Genomic DNA, 26,368 nt, shown 5'->3' with positions numbered 1-26,368 from the left:
ACGTATAAATATTTGTGTCATGTGGTGAATGTTTTTGTGGTTATGATCTTATGGTTATTTTGATTAACTACTTAACTATTCTGATAAGGCATGATAATTGGAAGCATTGAGAGATGAAGTATGTTGACATATGATTAAGTATTTGGATGTTTACAAGATTAAGTTGCTATAACAGTTAACCGGTAGTATTGATCTTGATAGTGGTATTTTATTAATAAGTTTACTTTGTGTGATTGAGATTGAGTTTGGGAAGTTTGTTTCAGTTTTTCATTTTACTGATTCACCCACCCTCTTAGTAATCTACCAGATACTTATTCTTTTATCATACCATCACAAAGATGCTCTCACAAGGAGGTTAGCAAAATGGGTTACGATCCTAAGTGAGTTCGACATTAAATACATATAAAAACAAGCCATCAAAGGACAAGCAATTGCAGATCAACTAGCAGAAGCACCACTCCCAGACCAACACCAACTTAAGTGGAATTTACAGATATGGATGTGCCCACTATCACACTCAAGCAATGGATCGTATACTTTGATGGATCCTATACACTAGATGGATCAAGTGTTGGCATCCTATTTGTCAATCTAGAAGGACATATGATTCCAAGATCCTACAGATTGATGTTCCCCTGCACCAGTAACATTTTTGAGTATGAAGCCCTAGTGACTGGTATCGAAATAGTTGTAGAATGAAGAATTACAAAATTGAAAGTCTATGGAGACTCTCAATTAGTTATCAATAAGATCAATGATGATTATCAAATGAAAGATGATAAGCTGATGCCTTACAAATGCATGGTGGATGATTTTAAAAAGTACTTTGTACACATCATATTTGAGTAGATTCCAAGGTTGGACAACAAAGCTGCTGATGCAATGGCTAATATCGCCTCGCTTCTACAAATTCTAGATAAACAAAATCACTATGAATTCATGGTGGAGCAATTGTTTTCCCCGACCTATGATAATTCAGGATCCCAAGTCATCTATGCCCTGAACGGTTCTAATTCCCCCTTATATGGGAAGATCTATGTCTATCTCAAAGACAATACCCTCCCACTAGATCTATCTCATAGCAAAAAATGAAGCTTTATATGACAAGCCGCCCACTATACCTTAACCATAGACACACTTTATTGCCAAGGTCTTGATGGTACTCTTCTTCGATGCCTCGATCGTAACAAATATGACTCCACCTTACAACTTCACGAAGGTATTTGTGGCACACATTCAAGTGGTCCTACTCTTGCCAAGAAACTTCTAAGGATGAGATATTATTGGTCGACAATGGAGAAAGAGTTATCAGTTTTCTAGGAAATTCCCTAAGTTCCAAATCCATGGCAATCTCATACATGCACCAACACAGGAGTTGCAACCATTCACCACATCATGGCCTTTTTGTCAATGGGGACTTAGTCTAGTAGGAAAGATTCATCCTTCCTCATCAAATGGACACAATTTTATCATTACAACCACCTAGTATTTCACAAAGTGGATTGAGGCAAACCTATTGACTACAGTTACCGACAAGCAGATATCATCCTTCATCTTGAACTACCTCATATATTGGTATGGCATCCCTAGTTCTATTATCATAGATAATGGATGACCTTTCAAGAATCAGGATGTACAAGAGATTTGTGAGCGATTACATATCCAACATCATTTTTCAGCACCATATTATCCACAAGGGAATGGTCAAGCAGAGGCCTCAAACAAAATGATCTCGAAGATCGTCAAGAAGACATTGAATGATGCTAGTAAACATTGGCATGTCCAGCTTAACCCTGCACTTTGGTCATACAGAACAAGTATCCACATACCCACAAGTGCTACACCATACTCATTGGTGTGTAGATCAAAGGCTATCCTACCTATTGAGGTAGAGATTCCATCACTCCGGGTATCTTTGAAAGGCCTCATTCCAGATGAGGAATACTAAGTCAACAGGTTGCAAGAGCTAGAGCTGCTTGATGAACGTCATCAACGTGCCTTTGATCATCTCAAGGCATATCAACAAAGAATGTGCAGAAGCTATAATCACAAGGTCATCCCAAGGGCTTTCAAAATTGGTGATCTTGTCCTAAAGGAAAATCCTAGAAATCAGCAAGATCGAGAAAATAAAGGGAAATTTGAACCCAACTGGTTGGGACCCTTTGTCATCGTATCAACCTACAGATCAAGAGCATATCAGTTATCAAATTTATAAGGGGACGTGTTTGAAGAACTAACCAACAAAATCCATCTAAAGAAATTCTACACTTGAGTCGTCCAATGCACAAATCAAGCAAAAAAGCAAAAAAATCAAGAAAAATACAAAAAAAATGAAAAAATTTTTAAAAAAAGTGCAATAAAAACAAGTGGTGAAAACTTGGCAATAGGGGCCACTTGTGAGAGAGCATCTTCTCTATCTATCAATACTCACATCATATCTTTGATCCATATGATCTGAGCTAATAGCCATCACAAAACACTTATACATGCAACATCATCCCATACATACTTAGCGTAGTCATTGTTCTTGATTATCTGAATCAGTTGTCCAATTCATATCCCACCATGGCTTGGTGATCAGTGTACATATTCCATATCATAAGTTGTATCAATAGCAAGGGGAAAAATCCTAAGCTCACTAGGGGCATTTCACCTTGAGGGTTTTAGACATCAGACCAAACATGTAACAAGACAACAAAGATCAAAACAACCAACAATGACCACAACAATGCAAGAAGGCTAGACATCACAGACTTGAACTAATTTCAACTGGACAAAAGGTCTGTTTGCCAGATGTTTTATTTTGACAAGAATATATTTCAGATAACATGCATGTTTACTTATGATTGTTGATCTTTTTGCTTATCATATCTCCTAAGCGACTCAAGGATGTATCAAAGACTAGAGAAGCAAGGGAGGAATGTGATGTTTTTTTGTCTACTATTTGGGAGCGAAACCTTATACTATACAAATTTGTCTTACGATGTGATCAGGTAACATATCACTAAAGACATTTCGGATTTGTATTGGACTAAGATTAACTCTTGTCTATTTTATGCAAGCAACACTCAGGTCATCTTGGTTCAATTATACCTCGACGCTTGTGTCATCTTGCAATATCAAAAATCATGTAAGTTATACTTAGGTCATCATGGTTCAAATATATCATGCTACTTGTATTAATTTTCAACATATCAAAGGCTCAATGATGATAAAAAGGAACCACTACAAATTTGATCAAAAGGATGACTATCTTAGAGGGTACACTTCATCTCATTATCATATCATTTTAAAGTGCATTTGGTTGCATTATCATATCATTTTAAAGTGCATTTAGTTGCCTAATAATATCATTTTAAAGTGCATTTATTTGCATTATCATATCATTTAAAGTGCATTTAGTTGCATTATCATATCATTTAAAGTGCATTAAGTTGAATTATCAAATCATTTACAACATTCAAGCATGTTAAAGAGTATCATCATATCAACAACACATCTATATTTAACTATACATATCATATGTACATGTACATGCACATCATCATCATTGCATATTAGTTACACATCATCATACATAAGCGCATCAAATCACCTTGTTGCTCCCCCAGATGCACCAAGATCAACACATCTAAATCTACCTACAATGCGATATCAACAAAATGTCAATTATCTATCACTCGATGAAATCAATCAATCAGTTATCCTATCCGCTCACACGAGATCTTAATCAATCTCTTTGAGAACCTATCAGTGACGAAAGTCACACTATCATTCAAGAGTTTTGATCATAAACTCTTATCAATCAGGAGGGATCATCTTAGCCTATTTTATCAGTGACATAAGTCATGCTATCATTCGTGAGTTTCGATCATAAAATATTATCACATATATCCTATCAAGGGAAAATCCATACAATCATCAAAATTGGAGTTAAATCAATAACTCATCAATTGGAAGGTTCATCAAAACTATCCTATCAGGGGAAAAGCCATACAAAATTCAAAACCTGGAGTTAAATCAATATTCAAGTCAGTGGTCAAACAAACCTATCCTATCAGTGACATGATCACGATCATTTATCTTTGTCTTATACATGATGTATCATTCCTGAAACCAGACATGATCATCTATCTTTGTCTTATACAAGATGTATCCTTCCTGGAACCAAACACAATCATTTATCTTTGTCTTATATAGGATGTATCCTTCTTGAAACCAGACACAACCATCTATCTTTGTCTTATACATGATGTATCCTTCCAGAAACCAGACATGATCATCTATCTTTATCTTATACAAGATGTATCCTTCCTGAAACCATACATGATCATCTATCTTTGTCTTATAGAGGACGTATCCTTCTTGAAACCAAACATGATCATCTATCTTTTTCTTATACAAGATGTATCCTTCCTGAAACTAGACGTTTTGAACTATCTTTGTCTTATATAGGATGTATTTTTCTTGAAACTAGACACAATCATCTATCTTTGTCTCACACAAGATGTATCCTTCCTAAAACTAGACTTGAACTCAATCCACTCAATCCAATCAATTTTATCAATCATCTAACTAAGCGAACACATCAATGCACTCAAGAAATTGACATTTTCTTGGGAGATCATATCAAGTTAATCAACATCATCAAATATTTAATCGAGAAATGAATCGATTGTCCAAATCCCAAAAATTCATAACTTCTCGATTCATCTCCTAAGGGGGCATCATCATCCCATTATTATCATATCAAATCCAACAATCAATATCAATATCCAAATCAATATCCGGGGCATCATATCAAAAATTTTGGCAAACAACACCATATCAAAAATTTTGGCAACATATCAGGCGATTTTTCTTTGAATTAACGTGTGCACACACATCACTTCAGAGAGGGGCAAAATGTAGACACCTATTTCTGTCTACTTGATTGAATGAATTTAATATTTCATTAATTACCATTCATCCAACTATTAATTAAATTCACATTTAATTAATCTTTCATCCTTTTTCAACTATTAATTACACTAATATTTAATTAATTCATCACAACTCTCTTCTCCTATTAATTAAATAATTATTCAATTTATTTGATTTAATTCACTTATTCAAATTTAGACCATTAATTAAATAAATAAATCATATTTGTTTAATTAAATCTTCTCTCACATTTAAATAAATCCCATCTCTCACATTTAAATAAACTAGCAATTGCACCTTGGTGTGCAATAGGTACGTCAAAGAGGTTTGGAAGGTTTGTTAGAAAAAAAAATGTCTATTTTTTCATACAATTGTGCAGTTAATGAGATCAACTTATATATAATTTAGCAAGTTATTTTTTGTGTGTAGTTAATGTCTAAATAGAGAAGTGATAGTTTCAAACCAATATGCATTCACTTGTAGGATTTTAAACATGACCAAAACAAAACCTCATAGTTTTCCTTTCAAAAACATGTCAACACCATGACTTGCATATAATCATTCTATGGACCTAAGCACAATTTTAGTGTTTGGAATATCTTGTTTGAATTCAAGCTTATTGTTTTAGATTTTTGGTTATGCTTAAATATATTAGGTTAGAAAGGAGAAAATATTACGTTTAAAACATGATTGTAGATATAATATATGGTTGATGATTGATTACAATAATATTAACAGTTTATATAATTCTTAGGGATACATTGAAAATTGTCCTAAATTGCTATTTGTGGATCATTTTTATGATGAAGAAGTTGCGATTCCAATAAAATTGTATCATTATATAATAGATGAATCAATTAGAGGTATCGTGTTAGGTTAGTAGATGTTTTCATTTTATAGTCATACCATTTCCAATTTACACTAGTACAAGTTTCTTGTATAGAGAGGGTAAGAAATGAAAAAAAACTATTGTCTCCCTACTTGTGATATAAAAGATATGAAAACATAAACAATAGTTGAAGATCATTATATTATATAATTCTCAAAACAAAAGTCTAATTAGTATGGATATACTTTAAAATATATTATTTAGATGTGTGTCTTGATATGTTCAATTATATCACAATTATATTTTTATTTTAAATTATAAATTTATAATGATATCAATGATGCCTAATCCCCTTGGTCAAATTATTAGTTCTTTGTTATTTTATAATTATACATGTATATCCATGTACCTTCCTAAGCATCCCTAACATCATAACAATGTTGGTAGAAAAGAGAAATTCTAGAAAGGTGTAACACTTGAAACCTATAAACAATGAAGGTCACAAACCTTGTCACAAGGTTTTTATTGCAATTAAATCTAATGTTCATCACCTACATGAGATTCACGATGATATGACATATCATTTTTGTCTCCATCTCGGGTACTTTTTTGTTATAAACATTAGTGGTGTGTCTCTTAATGCTATGATATTTTTACACTTTGTCAGTTGGTGGTAATATTATCCATTGATGCTCTTTACACACTATCCCACAAATAATCAACATTATTTCATCCACCTAACTTTAATGAGTAGAATTTGATAAGAAAGTCATATAAACTTAGGGATTGCTAAAACTAAATTTAACTTTTATATTAAAAGTTACAAATAAAACCAAACTTAAAAAATAAAAATAAAATGAAACCTATAAAAATTAAAAAGTCAATTCATGATTTATTTATTTAATTAATTCAATTAATATGAATAATAATGATTAATATCACTATTTAAAAACAATTATATTTATCAAAAATTTATTTGATATTTATATAAATCTAATAATATTATTACTAAAAATTCTATATAATATATATTAAAATTAATTATTTATATAATATAATAATTATTAAAATAAATCAAATTAAAATTAAAAAAATTAAGCATGTAATTTATTATTTATATATTATATTCATTATATTATAATATATTAATTATTAAAATCTCTAATAACAAAATTTTGAACTTAACAAATAAATAAATGGGTAAGAAAAAAGGAAAAAGAAATTATATTATATCAAAATAGATTATTAAAAATTTAGTCCACGTAGAGTTGGAAAATGGTCAACTTTAAAAAGTATAAAATAAAAACAACTGTATATGAATAATTCTTTGTTCCATTAAAATCATTCTAGTTTCCTACCATGGTATCATGCGATAAGATGACTTTGTCTAACTTTCAAAATATCTAAGTATGATAAAATATCCCTGCCTTGGGCACGTGAAGCAGTACAAATTTGGTGGCGCATTGATTTTCATACAAGACATGAGAAACTTGCCCATCATTTTTCACATTTGCCGTGAGAAAATTCCGATTTGTGTATCATTTTAACTACATTATAACGGAAACAAATTTGATGGAAAAAACGATCGAATGATTATTATCCTCTCAATCGTCTTGTAGGCTTCTTGAAAAACGTGGACCATTGATTTGAGATGTCAGGTTGTCCCTCTTAGATAAAGAGATGCCTTCAACGTAATTAACATTTATTTAAATCACCTTTATCCTCCACGCACTTGCATTTTCCTACAAATGCAAGTTGTACCACTATTTTAAATAAATAAATTATTTATTTAAAATCCTATTTATCCTCACCCACTTGAAACCTATAATGGCTTCCCTTAAAGTTTTCAATCCTTTAATGACTTCCTTCTAAGAGTCTTCTCAAGCCTTTAATGGTTTCCATTAAAGTCTTAAACTTAATGGCTTCCCTTAAAGTCTTCAAACCTTTAATGACTTCTTTCTAGAGTCTTCTTAAGCCTTTAATGGTTTCCCTCAAAATATTTAAGCATTTAATGCTTTATCCCCCTTTTTCTCATTTAAATAAATTAAGATTTATTTATATAAAATCCAAAATTCACATTCACATTTAAATAAATTAATATTTATTTAAATATCTATCCAAATGCAAATTGCACCATTTAATTGAAATAATTGATTTTATTTTAATTGAAAATCCCAAAATTCCTCCCACTTGCATTCTCCTACAAAATCCACTTGCATGCCTAAACCCCTTCTAGATTCTTCTAATCACTTCCAATTTAGCCCGATCCTATCCTAATCATTGTCACATTCCTAAATAAAAGGAAGTCACTTCTCAAAAACCTCCAAAGTCTTCAATAACCATTAAAGGCTTTATGTCTTCAAATGGTTAACCTCTAAAGTCTTCCAAACCATTAAAGGCTCTTACGTCACCATTTATGGTTAACTCACCTTTGACCTTTGGTTAGAGACTTTCCTATAACTTAACCATCCTTTTAACTCATGGGTCTCTTCAAAGAATTTATTTCTTTGACTGAGGTAACCATTTAACCCTTGCACATTCATTTATCCCTTGGATAAAAGGAATATCCATTAACCCAACCCTAACCCAACCCCCTAGGGTAACCATCATGTCCCCTCAAGCATTTAATGCTCCTTATCTCTCCTCTCAAGCCTCCTCATGGTGACACTTGTCAACATGGGATTGGGTTGAAAGCATCACATGGATTGAAGATCAATCAATCCTAACCCTTGTTAAGATTACTCAATCTTAACCATCCAACTCCCCATTTCTTCTATAAATAGATCTTATTATAATCATCCTAGGTTTTTGCATCCAGGTTATGTTATTTTCTTGTGTGCGGGTTATCAAGGAGTCTCATTTGTCTCTCTTTTTCAAGCTTAAGCATTTAGGAGCATTCTAGTATTAGAATTATCATGTTAGCATACCATATCATGTTGGAATAGCATGTTAGCATACCATATCATGTTGGCATAGCATGTTAGCATAGTATAATAGTATTATCATAGCATGTTAGTTTCTTTATCATAACTTAGTATTATCATACCATTATCATGTTAGGATAGCATATCATACTAGCATAATCTTCATTTTAATCTCATCATCTTGCAACATATCATTTCTTTTCATATCCATATCATGCTAAGATCTTAGTTACACTTGCATTTAGATCTTTTATCATATATCCCTCATTCTTTAGGTAGTCATCCTAGAGATCAAGTGCTCTTCTAAGCCGAGAGCCACCTTGATTTGAAGGATCCTTGGAGATAGAGAACAATGAGACATGCTTAGAGATTTTGTTTCATTTACTTATGTTTTATGTTTCATTGATCTCTAACATAATGTTTCATTGGTGTTCTTGAGTTGTTTGTGCCTTGTTTTGCAAATTCCATACTTTTTCAGCATAGAGTCACCTTTGGCATAACCAATATGTCTGCAACCCACCGCACTTGGTCATGGTGAATCAAATGCTCCATCCACATAAGTCATACCACTCTAAGTCCACCATCTAATAACCCATGGAGTACCACTTTTCTGCCTTGATGCTCAAATCTCATCTCAACTCTATCCAAGTTGAATGTAAATTCAGCCAGAGAAGTCATCCATGTCATGCCAAGAATGAAATCATAGTCACCCATATCCACAACACAGAAATCATCAACCAACTCATAATCTTCGATCCTCATGTGCAAATTCAATTTTTTTGCGTACACTGGATTTTATGCCCACTAGCTACTATCACTTTGAAACCATCATGCTCCTCTATCTACAATCCCCTTTTCGCCACAACCTGAGCATCAATAAAATTATGTGTAGCACTGATGTCAATCAATGAAATCACTCACTTCCCCTGAATCACACCACGCACCTTAAATGTGATAGATTTATGAGTTCCCGACAAGCGTGCAATCACCCTGTCATCACTGCTATCCTCCCCAGCTGCTGATTTACTATTGTTGTCCCCTGAAGAAGATGAACTTTTTGAACTCTCTCAAACTATCTCTTCAGCTGAAAAATATTCTATTTGCTTAGTCTTAGCCTTAAGGGGACATTTATGTGAATGATCCCAAGGATCCCTACAATGGAAACATAGTTTATTCCTTTTGAGTTCATCCAACTGATCATTATCTATTTTTTTGTACCCTCACGTGGCTGATGTGAATCCTTATGTGAAGTTTTCTTATCCTTATCCCTCCTATAAAAAGAGTCTTTAGTCTTGAATTTTCTCTTGTAGGATGAGGGTGCCAAATCTTTAGCCTTTTTTATGGCCTCCTACAATGTCAAAGGATCATATCCCTTGACCCATCCCCCAAAGGATCCAAAAGACCATCCATAAATATAAAAACCAATCTCCTTTCTGAAATATCAGTCATTAGCACTGCCAACTACTGAAATTCTAAAATATAGATATATACTAATCCCCATTGTCTAAGTTGTGCTAATTCCTTTAAATATAACTTAGGATCCATTGTGTCAAACCTCTCAATCAACCGCTCTATGAATTCAACATACGAAGTAATCTACCCATGTCCCATAGTTACCATATTGTGGTGCCACCACTCATGGGCAACTCCATCAAGGTGTATAACAACATACTTAATAGCTTCCTCCTTCGACATAGGATTCAACTAAAGGTAAGTGTCCACCTTTTGGACCCAAGCTCGTGTTGTAGTCTTACTAGATGCATCAAAATATGGCAAAGACAATTTTCCCACTTTATTCCTTAGTTTATAGTTTTGGTTCCTGTCACCTGCATGAGGCATGTGTCTCATCCTAACATCAATATAGTCTTGAAGTGTTATGGCCACCTTAAATTATTGTCCGCCACTCTCCCAATCCCTCTGAAACTGATCCTGTAGGTCTATAATCTATGGTTCCACAACTAGTTGAGCTGGAATTCTAGGTGTAAAGGTGGGTATAAGAGGTCTACAACTCATTGTCCTAATGGGCTATGCTACATGACCAAAGTTATCAGCCATCTGTCCTCCACCATTATTGCCTCCATTAGGTCCATTATTACCACCTCACTGGTTATTATTATTGTTATTATTACCTTGCTAATTATTTCTAGCATTACCACCTCCCAAGTTGTTCACATTGATGCCCATTTGTCTAGCTATCATTTGAGAATAAATCCAATCTCTAATTCTACTTTTGTACCCTTTGCTCGGCCAACTGTTGTCCCTATACCAGTGTATCCAATAACTAAAGGAACCTTTCCTCACCCAGATCTCTTCTCTCTCCCATATTTCTAACTCAAAGTGGGTCACCAATTTCCTTTATAATTAGGGGTTCTTCCTATCTTGCACTTGCTTGATTATTAAGATTGGTGTTTTCCCTGTTTCTCCTCAAATAATACTGATGTTGCATGAGTAATTAACCCCTCAGAATGGCATAATCTATAGCTCTGATACCACTATAATAGGTTGCCATGTTTCCTATTTTTTTCCCAAAACAATCTACTGTGGTAATTTTGTCAAACTGTTGGTTGATGTTTATTTAAGGTCTGATATTTGTTTAGCTGATACCTGATGCATTATTGTGTTTTGTATTGTTTGCCAATTCACATTTTCAACAAAATACCATGATTGTGAAATACTCAGGAAATACACAATGCATGACCAATATTAAAGAAATAAGGCATTACTGGTTATATAATACCAACATGAACCAGTTAACTCCAATGGACCATACAAATTAAGCCAACTAGCAGTGAAAAAGAACTCCAAACCAATCAATTTATTAGACATCAGTGCAATTTACATTCCATTGACCATCAAAAGTAAATACATCAGAACTAATACGAGTTTCCAGATGGAACCTGATTTTAATCCCCTGCAGATTTTATATACCACTATATTGACATCTTAGCAACTGCTACAATCATGTAGGACACTACTCACATGCCCAACTATGTTGTTCGATACCCTTCACTTTACGTGCCCTACCAGTTATGGAGTTAGTCCATGGTACAAGGGAGTCCCTTCTTCAAACAACTCATTAGCACCAATAATACGTTCTCCCAGGTTGATGAAAGATCACACCAATAAGTATGACGGGTTCTATTTTGAAAGACTACAACATATACATTAGACTATTCTACAACCATCCTTCCCTAGTGCTTTCACTATTTAGTTGGCAACACTGTTGGTGGCAGCAGTTCGTGGTTTCCAACATTCAAATGTGTTACTAGTCTTCTCAAGGTGGAGTATGTAGTCTACTGGAACGACGACTTTCCTTCAGTTTTCAAATATGAATATGTAGATTCATCAAACCGTGACTATACCTCTATTGAACCACCTTATTAGATACTACACCAAGTCAGTTCCCTCCCTGGAGTCTTCCTTTAACCAAAACACTGAGACACCAATTTATAGAATACCTATTAATTACTGAATGTGCACTCAGTTGCCTATATCAGACTTAGTCTTGGCTATCCATCAACATCAATGTATAACTCTACCTGATTATTTCTCCAAAAAATATCCCAAACCTGATCTTTCATGGGCAAGAGAGATGTCACATCTGAGGGATTTCATCCCCAAATGCCAGGAAAGATTTATAGTTTTCTTGAGAAACACAAATTCTAATACACAATTCCCAAGATGAGTTTCCAGCATTAAATATATCTATTTATCACTTCCTTTTGGCATGCTTCCCAAAACACCAACAATGTGGGATAAGAGAAGAATAAAATAAAATAATATTATCCCCTTATGTCTCCACAAGGAAGGGGTACTTTTAATATTGTTTTTTTTAAACATTAGCTTCTCCATTAAATAACCCCTTAAGTTAAATAATTAAATTTAACTTTAGAAACTTTTGATTTTTTCCTGAATAATTAATTCCTCCTTAAAAATTGCAATCTAGACGATTGAATAAACATGCGAAAATAATGATAGCCAAAATTGCACCAAAAATTTCCAGACATTGTGCCCGAACTGACTTACTATAAATAGTAAGTTCCTGAAAACTTTGACAAATCAACTCCGTCTGGCCTAAAACTGTATTTGCCTAGGCCAAATCCATCATAGATCCTTGTAAAAACCTGGTTAGCCCTCGGGACCATGGCAAAAAGGGCTAACAACAAATCACTAGACAACTGCTAAAAAGGGGACATTATAGTGTCTTTATGACTTATGGTGTGTATGGACTACCCACATGTTTGAAACAAGGATCCCTCAACATGTCGTTCGCCGATGTTATTGCATTGAGATATGTGCATGATATTTGTGTATGGTTCCTTGTGAGGACTTGATCTATTCTTTTGTGATGATAGTTGATGTGATGTTATGAAATAGTGTTATACTTGATTTTATTGTTCTTGAATTTAACGATGTGTGGTATATTGGTTGTAGCTTCCTAAAATTATAACCCTTTGAAATTTTGACCTTATTGGGTCCTTACCTTAGTATTTGCACCACTTGGCCTACTTGGGACTTGATTATGCTCATGCCCCTTCCATATTGCATCACTTTTTGACATTTTCTATGCATAAGGCACTTGATCCTTGCCCCAAAATAGGGCAGGACTAGGATGTGGTGCCCTGGTCTTGAATAGGACCATGACTCCATGCTATGGTCCCCCTTATTTTTGGGCCCCTTTAAACCCTTTTTCAAATTTCAAATTTGAGCAGGAATTACCTCTCTATGTCAACTCATGTCGGAAAATTAATCAATTTTCTCAATGGGCAAGTATATAAAGAGGATTTCCCCTCTCATTTGATCAATCCATCAATTACGACAAGCATACATTACATACATGAGATCAAGCAATCAAGCATTCAAGAGAAATTGAGCATTTTTAGTCTTCCTTCAAGCCTTGGAGCAAAAATATAGTCAAGGATCAAGCATTGAAGTGGAGATCTACGTCCTATTTCATGAAACCCTAATTCCATGTGGAGGCAAGTAAAACTTCACAAGGAGGTATAATCATTCAATTTTCAGTCATAATTCAGCATCTCCCTCAAAAGGAGAACCTTTCCTTACAGTCATTTCAATTACATTTATTTCAATTTCATTGTTAATTCCAAAACCGAGGTTTGAATTAAGGCAAACCCCTATTCCCAATGTATTTCCCCTTCTTTTGTGTGTGTAGGAAACAGGTACAGAGTTGTACTCTTTAGAATAAGCTTCATTCATCGATACAAATCAACCCTTTTTTATGCATGAAAATTTCAGAGGACCATGGTGCCACATCCTAGTCCTGACTTTTTAGGAGCTTTTTCGAGGGTTAGATCCAACTCAACATATACTGCCCAATTCCAGGTGCCTAGCTCAATCTCGCATCTCTAGCTCACTGTTTTCTCAGTTTTACCTTCATTTTTCAACACTTTACCCTAAATCAACTTTTAAACTTACAAAAGAGAGTAAAAACCACACAATAATTAATCAATCCATTTAGTATTAAGTCCTTAATTTGATTTGTGATTGAATCTAGTGGATTCCCTTCCCTCTTTTGAATGTAAAGGGTTTTTAAGAAAAAATAATTTGGTGATTTCTCCCTTCTATGTTGCAAATTGTCAAATCAAATTTTCCCCTCTACATTTTGGTGAACTCGACATGTCCTATGCTTCTGATTTTTATTTTTAGATCTGAGTGTGTATGCAATTTAAAATTCAAATTTTCATTTACAAGTTTGATTTCCTCACAAATTTTAAAATTTAGAGGTTAATTTCATTAAAACCCTAATTTTTAATTTCAATATTGAGCTTGTCAATTGCATAATTTGGGTTAATTGTTTCATATCTGAGTGTTATTCAATTTCAAAATTCAAATTTTCACTTGCAAGTCAAATTTCACATTTAAATTTTTAAATTACTTGGTTAATTGCAAAAACTCTAATTTTCAATTTTTTTAAAATTGAGTTTTTGGGTTGTTTAAATTTTGAATTTATCATTTTAGAGTGACTTCAAATTCAAATTTACAATTTTGGATCAAATTTAAAATTTAAATTTTAAAATTAAATGGTTTACTAAAACAACCCTAATTTTTAAATTTAAATTAATCTTGTGCATTTCCCAATTTTGGATTCATCATTTCAATTTCAACCTTGGATATATTTTTAAATTTAAAATTAAGAGGTTCTTCTACAAGGCCCTAATTTTAAATTTCTTGTGGACAATTTCAAATTTAAATTTTAAAATTAAGTGGTTAATTAAAAGAGCCCTAATTTTTAGATTTAAATTGATTATTTCAATTTCCAAATTCCAACATCACTTTTTAAATTTAAATTTAAAAATCAAGAGGTTCTTTTTACACACCCTAATTTTAAATTTAAATTTCCTTTAGATCACTTTCACTTTAAATTTTTAAAATTAAGAGGTTATTTTTAGCCCTAGTTTTAAAATTAAATTTCTATCTCTTAGTGGGTAATTTTAATTTTAAAATAAAAGCTTATTTTAGCAAAGCCCTAATTTTAAATTTCAATTTCCTAGGGGATTGCATATTTTTTCACAATTATTCTCTATCTTTTCAATCAATTTGCTTATTTAATTGAGTAATCGGTTTTTCTAAAATTTTTCATTATTCAATTACTTTACAAATTTCAAATTTCCCTCCCTTAGTGCATGAGTTTCACTACTATTAGTCCAACCTATAATATCCCCATGAGAAGAAGTTGTAGAATTAAGGCTTCCCAAGGTTTAATTATTGAGGAAATGGAGCCTAATTTGGATAACTTATTCTATGAGGATTTTGGTGGTTCTAGCAATCCTACAAATGTCCTCATTTATCCTCATTCTTTAGATAATTTTCATGATGTGGAGGAATCACTAACCGGGGTTTCCATTCACCAATTGGAGAAGATTGACAATCAATTTGAAAAAAATCAACAATGGATGAGTCAACAATACCCAGAAAGTGAAGGTCTCCCATTAATTGGAGGATTAAAAAGAATGGTTCAAAGTGATAAACTTGGTGTTGATATCTTGCATGGTATTTCTCATATTGTTGATTCTAATATCATGCCTATGAAGGGTTATTCTAAAGTCCTTGGTTACAGACAACCCCCTGGTCAAGTTAGTCACTCCATTCCCTTGACTACCCCTATGGCTAGTGTTCTCACTTTTACCTCAAACATCATGGCTACTTATACTTAAAATGTCATACCTACAAGTGTTAGTCAAGGGGGAAACTCCTCTAATCATAATTCTTTCATCCCTCCTCAAGTAAGTCTTCCACTTGTTACACAATCTTCTCCCATACCTACCTATCATAGTGTTCCACCTCCTTATTCTCAACCCCTGTCTTCCTATAACATAATCCCTCCTTATTATCAACCCCTTCCTTCATTCAACAATGTTACCCCTCCTTTTCAATCCATTATGTCCAATTTCAATCCTTCTATCGAAGCTACCATCAATAGTCTATCCCAAATAGTGTCTTCCTTGCAACAACAAATAGCTTCTATGAATCAATCTAAGTATAATGTGCCCACATTTTATGTAGCCAACCCCTTATCCAATGGTATTGTCCGAGTTGTCCCTCCTAAACATGTAGAAGTCCCTCAATTGGAACTTTATAATGGAAAAGGTGATCCCTTGACATGTTAAAACATTTCAAACTTTGTGTAGTGACTTTGCTCATGACCAAAGATTGTTGGCTAAATTGTTTACTAGAACATTAAGGGATAAAGCTTTGCAATGGTATTGGTCTTTGCCTCCTTATTCTATTACTTCATTTAAACAATTTGCTAATGATTTCATTCAACAATTGCACAATAGTATTTGTCTTAAAATTACTTTAATCAATTTGATGCATTGTAAACAAGGTGTTAAAGAAAAAGTGATTGATTTTATTGGTAGATATAAGCATATGCATTCTCAAATTTATGTTCCTATGCTCGATCAATATATTCAAAGAATTTTCATTTCTAATTGGCAAAAAGACATTAGGGATAAACTTCTCTTTTATGAGTTTACTTCATTTACACAATACTTCATAATTATCAGCTTACTGTGAGTCAATTGGAACAATCCTCTTCAATGGCTCCGAGTGATAAAAGTGAAAGTGCTCAACAACCTTTTGCAAGGTTTAAACTGAATAAGGGATACATCAAATTCAATGACAACAATAACACTCAAGTAGCAGCCACGACAATAGGTGTGCCTTCTTTGTCCAAATACTTTAGAAAAGAATTCGCTCCTCTTAATGAATCTTGGCATAGTATTATGTCACAATTGTTACAAAGGAATGTGTGGACCCCCTATTAAATCAATTGATACAACTAAGCCTTTACCACCTGCCTTTGATGCCAAAGCCTTTTTTCAATAGCATCGTCAACCTAGTCATACCATTGAAAAGTGTTATTCCTTAAGGAGTAAGATTCAAGACCTGATTGGTAACAATACCATATCTATGGCTAGTTTGAATGATAAAGGAAAAAAATCAATAGCTCCTGCTGATCAAAACCTTCAAATTTTCACTAATCCTTTACCTTCCACTAATGTGAGCCTTTGTTCTAAAGTGAGCCTCTCCACTAAAGTGAGCCTTTGTTCTGTTATATCGTCACCTTAGGAAGGGGACGCAATGATCCTCCACCATTTGATGATAATTTAAAATTCTCTCACACAAATTGAACCCCTTACTAGGGACTACCCACTCAAAGATTGACTCCATGCCCAAATGATACTCCTCTGACACAATGGCATTCACCACCTTGTTCATCGATTTTGCAAAATTTTCTATTTCCAATCCCCATGCCAGAATTAAAGAATACACCTCCATACTAGTTTTGTAGCGATGCTCCACCACCTCAATGGATTCTCCCAAAAACCTCTTCACACACTCCACCAGTCATTCATATCTGAACAGGAACATTGTTACAAGTGTGGTTGTCGTTGCACCAAAAGATTGACCTGTTAATGCTCGATAAAACCACTAGACTTATAGAATCCACAGGAGGTGGTTAAGCCATGTCAAAAACCTGAGTGCTATGCTTCACAACACAAGGAGACCAAGGGTGCACACCTTGCAACAATCCCCCCAGTGCAAGCGAGGGGTTTGAACACGTGACCAAGCTCTTATACTACTTGTTACAAGTGTGGTTGTTGTTGCACCAAAAGATCAACTTGTTAATGCCCGATACAACCACTAGACTTATAGAATCCACAGGAGGCAGTTAATCCATGTCACAAACCCAAGCGTTAAGCTGCACAACACAAGGAGACCAAGGACACACACCTTGCAACAAACATGCCATTCAACCTCCTCTCAGAAACCGGTCTGAGAAAAGGGTAGAGTTTTTTCTTTTTCTTCAAGGTAAAATTGGCTTCCATTGCATAACCAATGGTATGGTCACTTCTAGAAAATTAGACAAATAAAATTAATTCACCACCCTCTTCAAAAAATAGAAAATTGACACTAAAAATACCACCAAGCCAAAGCATTCGAGTTAAAACCATTAAGCACCATTAATGAGTTGTCCTCAGTCTGCCGCCATCCCAGCCATGAAGAGAGAGTTCACATACATCCTAAGGTGGCAAATAAAGTCGGCATAGTAAAAACTTGTACTTACACATTAAACATTCTTTGAAGGGATCTCACCTCAAATCTCCATCATAAATGTAGTTTCCTTGACAATTCATACTTCAAACTTGCCTACAAAAAACCCTGTGACCAGTAGATTGGCATAACTTCAAAACATTAGAATCAAATCCAATGGATGCCAACTAAGCAATTCATTGTACCACCTCATCTGCACTTCCCCACCATCGGGTTGCAAAGGGGTCGAAAGTACATGCCACACTAGACAAAAAAATATGCCACCCCATTGCCCACCCTTTTAATATGTGAAATACGAAAAAGTCTTGGAAGGCATGTAACTTTGAGTAGATGATTGAAATAAATTTACTGACATGCCAACTTGGGGAAGAGCCCTTCGAGATCGCATAAATGACAACTTTGGAGTCTCCTTCTAAATGAACCTTTGGAACCTTGAGATTACTAGCCAACTCTATCGCAAGTAGAGCTACTTGGACTTCCGCCTCATTATTAGTTCCATCCTAAAGATGTTGAGCTCCCTTGAATAAGATCTTGCCTTCCTCATCACAAGAAACACATCCCGCTCCTGAGATACTCGGATTGCCTCTCGAGGCTCCATCAAAGTTAACTTTAACCCACCCCTGCTCTGGCTTAACCCAAACACAATCCAAGCTCCCACCACCACTAAGATTAACCTTAGAAAGCCCATGAACGGGCCTATATTTTAATATTTATTATTTAAAAAAAGAATTTGCATAAAAGAAAAAATCTCCATTTTATTATTATTTTCTTGTGATAAGAATATGTTTAAATATTATCTTTTATTAAGATATTTTATCTTGATTTTTAAAGTTACAAGAAGCAAAAAGATAAAATTATTAAAAAATAAAGAATTAGCAATATTAGAATTCTTTCCCTCTTCATCTTTTAAAAATTAATTTTGAATTTTACTTTAATTATTTATGTGTTTTTGTAAATTATAAATAATAATTGAAAAATTATTACTATTAATTTAATTTATATTTATTTGTCCTATTAAATTTTTAATTACTATAGAATAATATATTTTGAATTAAAAATATCTTATCACTATTTTTTTTAGAAGAGTATTTTTTAATGTTATCTTCTTTTATTAGGATATTCTATTTTGTTTTTAAATTTACTCTAATTTTTCTAGTTCTTCTTTTAAGGATTAATTTTCATTAAGTTGGAAATTTTAATGATTTGTCTTCTTATGGAATTACAAATAATCAAAATATATTAAAATTAATATAATTTCTAATACTTAAAACCTAAATTTAAAGTTTAAAGTTAGAGAGAGAGAGAGAGAGAGAGAGAGAGAGAGAGAGAGAGAGAGAGAGAGAGAGAGAGAGAGAGAGAGAGAGAGAGAGAGAGAGAGAGAGAGAGACCCATCTCTATCTCTCCCCCTTATCTATATCTCCCTACCTCTCCTTGTATGTCTCTCCCCCCTCTATCCTTCCCACTATATATATTTCTCCATCTCTTCCTCTTTCTATCCTTGTCTATCCATATCTCTACCACTCACATACATATTCCATGTTTTTCCCTCCCTATATCTACCTCTAACACATAAACATCATTATTTTCCCCCTTTTATCTCTATCTCTATCTCTATCTCTATCTCTATCTATCTCTCGTACACTCCTCTCCCTTCATCTCTTCTACTCTCTCTCTATATCACTTCCTATATCTTTATCTTTATCTTTATATCTCTCTCTCTCTCTCTCTCTTAATATCTCTCTACTTATCCTCTCTCTAATGCACACACACACACACACTCCTTGTTTCTCCCTCCCTATCTCTATCTCTCTATCTTTCCCTCCCTCTCTCTCTCTAAACCTTTCTCTATTACTTGTCTCTATCACCTTCTTTCTCTCTCACTCTTTCCCCCTCTATCTCTATCTCCACATCTCTCTCTCATCATCTCTATTTATATGTCATTATCTCCACCTCTTTCTCGCTTATTCACTATATCTACCTTGTACAATATCTCTATCTCTCTTGATCCTTCTTTCTATCTCTTTCGATACACATCTCTCTATCTCTCTTCCTATACCTCTCTGGCTATCTATATTTTTCTCTATCTATATCACTTCCTCTTTTCTCTATTTATCGACCTCTCTCCTCTCCCTATCTCTATCCCTTTCTATATGCCTCTTTACTTATCCCTCTCCATCTCTCTATATTTCTATCTATTTATATACCCCCCTCTCCCTCTATATATATTGAAAACTCTCTCTCTCTCTCTCTCTCTCACACACACACACACACACACACACACACACACACACACACACACTCCTTCCTATACCTATCTCTCACTTTCTCCCCCTTCCTTGTCTCTATCTCCCCCTCCTCTCTTTTTCTCTCCCTTCCCGTGTCTATCTCCCCCTCCTCTCTTTTTCTCCCCCCCCCCTCTCTCTCTCTCTTACTATATATATTTATCTCACCCTCTATCTCCCCCTATTTCTATCACCTTCTCTCTATTTTTATTTGTTTATCTCTATTTCTCTTTGTTTGTCTATCTCTTGACCTCTTTCCCTTTCCCCCTCTATATATCTCCTTATCTCTCTATCACTATATCCCGCCATATATCTCTCTATCTCTACCCCTTCCTTTATAGATCTCTCTATCTCCTGATCTATGTATCCCTATATTTCTCTTTATCTCTCCCTATACCTCTCTTCATCTATCTATCTATTTTTCCACTCTTCCTCTCTCACTCTATCATCCTCTCTCCCCCTCTATCTATAGACATGTCTCTATCTATTAATATGTATTTCTCCCTCTCTCTCCTTCTCCCTCTCCCTCTTTTTAGACCTTTATATCTGTATCTATTTATCTCTCTATATCTATCTCTCCATATCTCTTATTTCATCTTTATTCATCTATCCTATCTTTTCATCTCTCCACATCTTTTTGCTCTCCATCTCCATCTATATCTCTATCTCTGTATTTTTACCCTTCTGTTTCTTTGGATCTTCTCCCCTCTTTTTTTCCTTATGTCTACATCTATCTTCTTCTCACCCTATTGCAAATATAACACAAGATTATTGGTAATGGAGCTTGATTATTTTCTTGATTCAAAGGTTTTATTTCAATTATGATTGGATCCTTGTAACTGGATGCATAGTTAATTTGATGCTATCACTTCTCCATTGAGACCTTTGTTGCACAAACAACATCATTTTCTAAATGGTCTACCAATTGATCTCATGTACTATACAAAATTATACAAAAATATACCAAGTTTTTTCTTAATTGACCTTCCACACATCTTCGACATACCCATTGCACACCAAGGTGCAATTGCTAGTAATTATTTATATTATTTTATTAAAGTAAGAGTTATAGTAAATATTACACAAATATAATTAAAATAATATAAATTTAAAATAGTTCCAAAATATAATAATTAAGAATTACAACAAATATTTTTATTGCAATACTATAAGGCAAGTACTCGCCACTATGTGGCACTTGTTTTCTTAAGCTATCATTTATTTTAAGGAAAAGTAAAGCTTTAAAGGGAAATTTTAAAATAAAACTTTCTCTTATGTTAGTAAAAGTAAAATTGACAACTTTTTGGCTACCAATTCTTTTGGATAGATCCATTTTTTCTCCTTACCGTGCATGATGTAGAGAGACAAAGGGATGGGGCTCATAGCTGACGTTCAAGATAGGATTCAAATCAACTAATTGGGTGTGGGATAATTGCATATTCTAGGTATGTTACTATAGGAGATTTGTTAAGGACTTTAGTCAAAAAGCATGGCCATTATATTATTTATTGACAAAGGAAGTTGAGTTTGAATGGACAGTTGCATGTGAAAAATCATTTTCTGAACTAAAAGAAGCCTTAACCCAGGCCCCTGTGCTTAAAGGACCTGATTGGTCAATTCCTTTTCACATTCATACAGATGCATCTAATTTTGCAATAGGAGGAGTTCTGGGGCAGAAGCAAGGAGTTTTGGAAAATGCAATTTATTACATCAGTAAAAATTTGCAAGGACCAGAACTGAATTACATTGTTATTGAAAAGGAAATGTTAGCTATCATCTATACCCTAAATAAATTCAGACACTATATAATTGGATATCAAATCTTTGTACATATTGAGCATGCAACCATTCGGTACCTCATGAACAAAAGCTCCATTACAGGAAGATTGACAAGATGGTTGTTGTTAATGCAATAATTTGATATTACTATCATTGATAAACCAGGAAAAGCAAATGTAGTGGCAGATTTTTGTCAAGAATTCAAACACTAGCCAATAACAAGGTCATTAATGATTCCTTTCCAGATGAGCATTTGTTTTCCATCATTTTACATAGTCCATGGTATACTCACATAGCGAACTACCTAGCAGCTAACAAGACACCCCCACATTTCTCACCCAAAGAGAAAAGACTGCTAGTAGAAAAGAATTTCAACTTCTCATGAATAGCAGATTGCTTATTTTATACAGGGCCATATCAAGTTATGAGGCGCTATGTAAGGGAAGATGAGACATATGATATACTTCATGCCTATCATGATGAGCCTTGTGGAGGTCATTTTGTAGCCAAAAGAACAACTCTCAAGATATTAACTACAGGGTACTATTGGCCAACCTTGCACAAGGATGCAGTTAAATACACCAGGAAATGTGACAGATGTCAAAGAATGGGAAGACCAACTCAGTCTGATGAAATGCCTCTCCACCCTTAGGTGGTTGTTACACCATTTGACAAATGGGTCCTAGACTTTGTTGGACCAATCGATCCACCATCAAATGGTCGCTCCTATATTCTTGTTTGTCTTGACTATGTTACTAAATGGGTAGAGGTCAAAGCCTTCAAGCATGCCAGAGATAATAAGGTAGCATAATTTTTATATGAAGAAATATTCACTTGGTATGGAGTTCCTAGAGAAATAGTGACAGATCAAGGGGCACAGTTCACTTCCACTCTGATCACAACCCTAGTTAATGAATATAATGTCAGGCATAGGAAATCCACTCCTTATCATCCATAGGCTAATGGCCAAGCATAGATTACTAACAAGGAGCTTGAATCAATATTGACCAAAATAGTAGCATTCAACAAAAAAGATTGGTCTAGTGGATTATATGAAGCTGTATGGGCTTATAGAACCACTTGGAAAAAATACAAAAGGGTTTACACCATTTGAAATGGTATATGGGACCAAAGCAATGATGCATGTAGAGTTTGAACATAAAACTTTGAGAACAACTTTTTCCTGAGATATGACTCTTTCTGCAACACAAGAAGAAAGGCTTCTGTAGCTTAATGGTTTAGATGAGATAAGGAAGTCCACCCTGCAACATACTAAATCTGTCCAAAACCAGTGCATGAAATGGCATGATCGTTGTATCAAGGATAAATCATTCCAGCCAAGTGATTGAGCTCTTCTCTATGATTCTAGCTATAAAGATAATTTGGGAAAATTATAGACACGGTGGTTAGGACCTTATGAAATAGTTGAAACATTTTCTAATGATGCTGTTAGATTATCTACAATAGATCCCGTTAAGTTTAAATTGTTAGTCAATGGTCATTAATTATGCCTATACCATAAACCTTTGAGCAAAGATGACTTTCTATGGCAGTTTTCCACTACCAAGCATGTCGAGATTCCTGCAGCCACTGCTGACGGCTTTGCCATCACCACTCCATCTTAATATCTTTGCCGCATGATCATAAATAATACTTCCACATCTGGTGGAAGTACTTTTCTGCATAATAAATATTCCATTCCATATTCACTCATTTATTTCCTTTCACTCCATCCATTTCCGCATCGTTTTCCATGCATGGCGGCTTAATATCTTCAAGCTGTAGTCATTCTTGCATGATGTTAGGTACGCTCGTGTGTATTTATTTTTGTTGCATGTATGTAATTAAATCATATTAACTCTAATTATGATATTTTGCACACTCTCCTTTTTTGGTCCTCCTCCGCATGTGTGGACACTTGTCAAACCTTAGGTTGGAGGGGGGAAGTACACTGATAATTACTCTAGCAGATAATTTTGATGTCCTCTCAGTTGCATTTTATTTTTCAAATTTCTCGTTTGAGGTGATATCTTGCATTCTGCTGTTCTGTTTGCTTAGAGTTATTTTTAGATTGTAGATAGGTTCCGACCAAGTAAAGGCACATTGAGTATATTATAGTGCAAAACTTAGTGCAAAAACTGATCAGATTTATGCCATTATAGAGTTGAAAGTATTACCATTGCAATGGGTGGTCCACCTGTTCGACATGAGCCAATAGTCCATGAAGTTCTTCTTCAGGACCATGATTGTGAATCGATATTTCGTAATAGTGGATGGCTGGATTATTTTTTAAAGTTGATGGAGTTTAATGAAGAAATTCCGAGGGAGTTTACCCACACACTTTTAAATGGAGAAGCTCAAGTAAAAGGTTTGAGAGTGGTGGTTACAAAGGAATGGATAGCAGAGGTAACTAGGTTACCAACAAATGGGGAGAAGTACTCAAAATCCAAGGATGCACGCAGTGCAAGAGCAGAATTTACATGTCCAGGAGACCCCCCATTAGTAGTAGACAGAGAAGGAACTGGGCGAGAATCCCTTTCACTTGAATGAAAAGTGGTAGCATTGTATGTTTTAAAATATTTAACCTGTGAAGGAAGGTTATCATGTCTGCATTCTCATCACTTCAAGCTCCTAAGTCATCTATGCCGTGGAAGAAGGATGAATGTTCCAAGCCTATTGTACAACCTTCTTTCCATAAGTGCAACAGAGACCCAGAAAGGTAGGCCTCACTCTATTTCTCATCATTGCCTAACTAAGCTATTAGTTGAAAAATCTTTGAGGGATGTTTCTCCAATGCTTTGGAATGAATTTGTTGAAACTATAATGTTTAGGGTAGAGAAAATAGTTGTAGAGGAGCCACTTCCATCTCAGGAACAAGAAAACCTTGAAAAACCTGGTTCCCCTCTTGAAACCTCATCCTCTTTGATATCATCAAAACAAAATATTCCTGTAGCAGAGGAACCCTTACAAGAGGAAGCTAAATTAGGGGTTCCTTCTCAAAGACTAAGAAAAACTAGGGCTGCCACATGAAAGGAAAAGGGAAAAGAAAAACAAGTTGACATAGGACATAAGGAGGATAAAAGTAAAAATGAGAATTTACCCCCTCCTGCGGCCAAGAAGAGAAAAATTGTAAAACTAGTTCCTGTAGTAACTATTGAAGTGGTTGAAGAATTGTCTATAGGAAGTAGTCCTACAACCGAAAAAGGAAAGTCTCGAAGAAGTAGTGGTAGGCTTCGTAAAAAGTTTAAAAGCCAAGACCAACCCACAGAGCCAAATATTACAATCCTGATTGACTCCCCAGAACAAGAACAACACAATCCACTCCATAATGATATTCCTCCTTCTCCACCAAATGAACCTCAAAGAGAGCATGAAGAAGAGGAAGAATTGCAAAATATTAAGGAAGAATAGGAATTACAACTTCAGGAAGAAGGAGAACTCCAGGATATTGAGCAACCTTAGAAAGAAGTAGGTTTTGACAGACTGGACAACTTAACATCTATTGTAGAGCAGGTTATTGAAGCAGGGAGAAAAGAAGAAAAGAAGAAAAGAAGAAACCTAGGGCACCTATTCATAGACCACATACTTCCCTTACTAGTCATGCATTGGGACTTGCTCTTTATGAAGATTGGGAACTTGAAAAGGTAAAAATGCAAATGATAATTGATTGGAAGAAGAAAGTTATTGAGCAAAAGGACAAGGAAATAGCCCAACTTAAAGCTAAGGTGGAAACAATAGCCACCATGGTACCACAACTGATGCAATGCCGAGCTCCTCCTCGTGTTTACTCTCTATACTTAAGAGAACAACACACTAGTTTACAAATGATGAGGATTGTCAGAGATTTAAGTCCCTCATTACAAACACCAAAAGAATTTTACAGTACTTATCAGACATCTCCTACAACAATTAAAAATCTACTATGTGAACTTTATGTACATAACTATGTTGTTCCTAATGATGTTGATTGGAACCCTCTCCTTTACATTGGAGCTATCCAATTGAGGGCTCTTATGTCATGGATGCAAAATGAAATATCAAGGGGAGAGTAG

The sequence above is a fragment of the Cryptomeria japonica genome, chromosome 5 (genome assembly GCF_030272615.1).
Source record: "Cryptomeria japonica chromosome 5, Sugi_1.0, whole genome shotgun sequence".
Classification (NCBI taxonomy): Eukaryota; Viridiplantae; Streptophyta; class Pinopsida; order Cupressales; family Cupressaceae; genus Cryptomeria; species Cryptomeria japonica.
Note: the sequence above shows the minus strand (reverse complement) of the source record.